Here is a 6,000-nt window from a genome sequence, read left to right on the forward strand (position 1 = left end):
GTGTGCACTGGACATGACATGGAAAGTTTTACACGATTTTATTATTTCTGTTTTATTAATATAGAGAAAAGCACGTAAATTATGCTTTCCACGTAGCAAGGTACAGGAAGATGTTTTAAAATACATTGTAATTAGCAACTTATAATAAACTATATAATTACTTACGCAAGTATGTGATATACTTATTATTATGATTTTTTACTTACTTTATCCTGGACTCAGACAATCAATTTATGGAAAAAAGCAAGTAGGCATTGTTTCCATAGATTTCGTCAAAATTAGATTGTTAATATATGTACAGTATGCAGATACGAGTATCACCATATTGTGTGCTAATGCGTGTTAATCAATGGATAAAATTTTACTTAATGGTTTACTATACAAATCTTCTGTAACTGCTAGGCAATAAAATCTGTATTAGAAAGAATTTTTAATAATAATAATTTCTATAAGAAGTAGCGTTTATTTACAGATACGGATGTCATAGACAGTTAAATAAGGTTTGTTGGAAAGGGGAAAATTGCTGGCCGGAAATTAATTTTCACCTTAGCCTGTAATAAGTTAATGAAACGCTTTGAAGAAAGTGGAACGTTCACTCGCAGTAGTGGAGATCTAAAATTACTCTTACGTAAGCATCGGACATACGTATGTATTCAGAAAAATGTTTCTAATATATAAATTGAGTTATGTAAATAACTCAATTAGTATAGTATTACTATAGTATTAGTATAGTATTAGTATAGTATTAGTATAGTATTAGTAATAAGTATGTAAATTATTTGTAACCTGTTCAATGTGATATGTTATCTTAATCCTTAGATTGTAAATATTTTTACGGTGCCTTTAAACTGTAAACATGGGACTCTTATGTACGATACATTTTTCGATAGTTAATAATTGTTGAAAAGATAAAAAAAGAATACATATAATGTTTCCAAGCGTACTAAATTATGATTACCATAAAACTTTTGCAAAATAACTTTCTTTAGGTAGGCGAAAAAAGGTTTTCTACCTTGCGAGAAATTCAATTCGGCCGAAATAGCCTGGCCATGAAATATTTACCTTCACAGTTCACACGTTAATTTTTTATATGTAATCTGAATCTTTGATATGTAATATATGGAATATTTATGTAGCTGTTCCTTTATCAGAGCGTCTTCTTATCACAAGTTTCTACAACATTGCAGAGAATGAATAGAAAAATTTGATGGTATTCCACACTATCATCTTATCTTGAAAAGAATATTGAAAATGCTGATTCTCAACTATATCAGTTTTCTTATCGTATCGATTCAAAGAATCTCGATTTGTAAAAGCGTTTCGTGCTACGCGAGAAACACAAATAAAAGATAACGCAAGAAAAATTCAGGATATTGAGAAATATATTCAAAACATAATGTGAATAACGAATTATTAAATACATTTCCACAGTATATATATTGCACGGATAAGAAATAATTTAACACATACGGTGCACAAATGAGCTCGAAAGCTTAAAAGAACGAAGCAAAATATTTGAATTGATGATTTCAGATTAATTTTAATTCCATTTTGTTATTAAGAAATTTTATTTTGTTATAATTCATGACATTGTTTTATTAAATGTTCACACAACGAAACGTAATTCTTTGTTATATACCACGAATCGCTAATTTCTCGATAAATAAATTTGTGTACATGAAGTTTGCACACATTCTATTTTTCTATACTCTTTCTCACAACGAACGTAACAAACGAAACGTACTATTGATATTTACGCACGTACACTTATTCACATTTATTGCAAGTAGACTACAAATTGTTCTGCATTCCTAGGAAATTTGAAAACGGGAAATTGCACAAAATCTAGGTACTATGACAAAATATATAAAGTATCCAAAGTATAACGCTTCTTATAATATTCGATAGGTGAAACAATTTTCTGCCAAGGATCAACTCTTAATTGTAGTCTCAAAGATACGAATTTCCATACAAATGCTGGTCGTAGTTAATTCCACAATCTAGTTATAAGTTGAACGCTTTTTACTGCTTTTACTTGCAAGTTACTTTATTATGAATCTGTTATTTTATGCAAATTATACGTGCTCTACAGTGTAAAACGATAAATAAAATAAAATTTTATCTAATTGAATCTAATATACGTGGCTGGGCGATGAATCAATATAAATATTCATTGCTCGTAATACCAAAGTTTTCGTTATTGAAAAACACGTACAATATGCGAAAAAACACAACTGATACTCGAAAGCAGTCTCGCGAAATCGTGCCGTGTTAAAACGCGACAAATAATTAGTTTCCACAAAAATTAATTTGTTCCGTGACCGTCAAATATTTCGAATCACGTGCAAGATAATTTCAAATTCGATTTTTATTTTTTCCCGTGGGGCGCATTAATTTCGGCCGCAGCAGCTTTAAGGGTAATTACTTTATCATTTCACTTGTTTATGCCGCTCTTCCCTTTCTCTGATTTTACCACGACCGGTACTTGTTAATTACGCGACCGCTACGTTAATTTGTAACATCTACTTTAACCACCGTGTACATTTACATATGCAACTAATGCGTCCGAGTAATTTCATGGACAACCAATTCCGCAATTAGAGGTTTCGAGTCGTTGTTGAAAAGAAAAAATTACCGAATTACCAGGACGGGATGCGATGACACGGTGCGGCTGGAAGTGCCGCTGGCTACTACCAGAAGCTAGGACGAATCTCATGATATGCGATATTCAAATTAGCATCGTGTTAATACCAGAACTGCCAAACCAGTGACAATGGTTGGTATCAAATCTTTGATTTCAGTAATTATCAAAGACATGCAACCGTGTTTCTGGTACCATCAATGTTTACTTTTAATTAAGCTGGAAACATGATTACATATACTTGTTTATTTTTGTCACATTGCTTTAATTCTGATTAATTGCAATGGCTACAACATATGTTTGCGGACCATTGTATTTCTTACAACATTTACATACCAATGTATTAGGGACAAGTATATTATTAAATTTCGTATCTTTTAGTAGTATACAGTAGTAGTAGTATACAGCAGTATACATAGTAGTTGACCTGATTAGTACATAGACCTGATTAAAAAACGACTCATTGGAAAATAATGCTGTGTGTAAATACGTATCGCACATTTTTGGAGTCTATGTGTGTGTGTGTGTGTGTAATATATTTAGATATATGTACATTAAAGACCAGTATTGTTCTAGTGTTAAGGAATAAATAGCGTCATCAATAGTTTTTGTTTCTTAACAGGAGAGAAAGCATATGATAAATTGATAGATTGATAGATGTATTGATTTTTTTGGATTATGCAGTCTTTGAATTATATAACATCTTTGAATTTCATAGAATCTTCTAAATACTTAATGGGGTTAACACAGTTATTGAATTAATCTTTAGAGATAAATTTGAAAAGATTCCCTTCCTTGTCATTTATTTTCATTATATTTCAGACATAAGTTTAAATTTTGTATCTATCTATATTTCTTATGCAGATTTATTATGTACATACTGATTTCATATATTTAGCAAAATGGAATACCTAACTAGAATCACTTCGATTAAGTAATGAGTATAATAAAAAATATTTATCGATATGCGTAAAGAAACAAATTTCATGTGTCCTGCATGTGTCCTCCTATCTCATCCAACTTTTATTTGAAACATTTTTCTTCAAAATCATTAATTGCTCAGTAATGGAAGTGATTCTAGTTGTCTGCTCCACCCTGTATGTATGTATTTATGTATATATTTTATTATGATATGAGCAGGATGTTCCAGAACGAATGACAGAATTGGAAATTATCTTGTGTGCAAAAATAAGTAGGAAACGCAGAATAAATTTTTTTTATTGGGCACTTAGTTTTTGAGAAAATCGAGTTTGCATTGGGAGTCGTCGACGCTTCGTTGACAACCGCACTAAACGCGTTCAATCGAAAGTTAGCTGAGTGCACATGTATTCGACGAGTTTTCAAACTTGATTTCCTCGAAAACGAGACCTGAAACTGCGAACTTTACTCTATTTTTTCAACTTATTTTTGCATGTAGAATAATTAAATACGCGCATTATAAAAGAAATTAATGGAAAACTTCTGGAGCAATATAAAAATGTATAGTATTATAAGATAAAATGTATTGTATCGTTTCAAACGTCGATATATACAGGGTGGTTGGTAACTGGTGGTACAAGCGGAAAGGGGGTGATTCTACGCGAAAAAAGAAGTCGAAAATATAGAATACAAATTTTTCGTTTGAAGCTTTGTTTTCGAGAAAATCGACTTTGAATTTTCGCTCGGTACGCGTGCACTTTATACAACGAATCTCACTGTAGATCGTTGTCTCGATTGACGTTATTTTTTTAATTTTTTAAATTTTCAAATTTTTAAATTTTCAAATTCTTAAATTTTCAAATTTTCAAATTTTCAAATTTTCAAATTTTCAAATTTTCAAATTTTCAAATTTTCAAATTTTCAAATTTTCAAATTTTCAAATTTTCAAATTTTCAAATTTTCAAATTTTCAAATTTTCAAATTTTCAAATTTTCAAATTTTCAAATTTTCAAATTTTCAAATTTTCAAATTTTCAAATTTTCAAATTTTCAAATTTTCAAATTTTCAAATTTTCAAATTTTCAAATTTTCAAATTTTCAAATTTTCAAATTTTCAAATTTTCAAATTTTCAAATTTTCAAATTTTCAAATTTTCAAATTTTCAAATTTTCAAATTTTCAAATTTTCAAATTTTCAAATTTTCAAATTTTCAAATTTTCAAATTTTCAAATTTTCAAATTTTCAAATTTTCAAATTTTCAAATTTTCAAATTTTCAAATTTTCAAATTTTCAAATTTTCAAATTTTCAAATTTTCAAATTTTCAAATTTTCAAATTTTCAAATTTTCAAATTTTCAAATTTTTAAATTTTTAAATTTTTAAGTTTTTAAATTTTTATTCTATATTTTCGACTTCTTTTTTCGCGTAGAATCACCCCCCTTCCGCTTGTACCACCAGTTACCAATCACTCTGTATATATAGTAACTTGTCCGGAAAGTGTCTTTCTTTCGCAAACATGTTTTTTACAACAATGCAGCTTCATACAAACGTGAAACCAAGTCTGTGAAATGTTTATCTCAACAGAACAAAATGGATCGTACGTAATTCGGCAAAATAATATAAAACAAAGAACGTTGTGCGTCTATTATTTCCTCATAAAACGAAAGAAACTTTTATAGGACAACCTAATACAAATGCTTTAGTATGAAAATGAATAAAGGCGAACAAACGTTGCGCTCATAAACAATGACAGTTAAGACTGTAATGAACTTCATCAAATAAATGTAATAATAGGGATCAAGCCAAGAAAGCTTGAACGTGTATAGTTAAAAACTGGTTTGGTATACGCGTGTGATGCGTTTGAAATTTATTTTTCTCGAAAACAAAGCGTCTTATGAAAAAGTTGTAGTCGATATTTTTCACTCCTTTTCACGTGTAATTTAACTTTAATTTAACTCTTGATGATTTACTCTCGTTCCGGAATTAGCCAAGTTCCACTATGATTGACAAATTTTCAAACTCTATTTCAAAATAATTATCGAAATAAAACATCGTTTTACTCTACGTGATTTTCAACTTTTACTTGTAATTTCAAGTGATATATAACACATTAAACTGTACAAAATGAAAGGCATCCATTTTCCTTTCTACGCGTCAAACTTTTATAACTACGGTGAAATTCGAAAAATTTTAATTCGTAATACGACACAGCCAGTGATAAGGAGCATACACAGAGCATACGAAAATGTGTTAAAATTGACATCGGCTCTTTTTCCCGTGGACCGTTCAGATGTTCCTATCCTTGAGATAAAAGCTGTAGAAAAGCAGATGTTCCTATCCTTGAGATAAAATTGTTCTTATCAAATTTATCTTTGAAATTAAATGAACCACCTTTCACGTCTTTCTTGTAAATTCACGTTCTGCATAATTTTGCATAATATTA

The sequence above is a fragment of the Bombus impatiens genome, unplaced genomic scaffold, assembly GCF_000188095.3.
Source record: "Bombus impatiens unplaced genomic scaffold, BIMP_2.2 scf_3007, whole genome shotgun sequence".
NCBI lineage: Eukaryota > Metazoa > Arthropoda > Insecta > Hymenoptera > Apidae > Bombus > Bombus impatiens.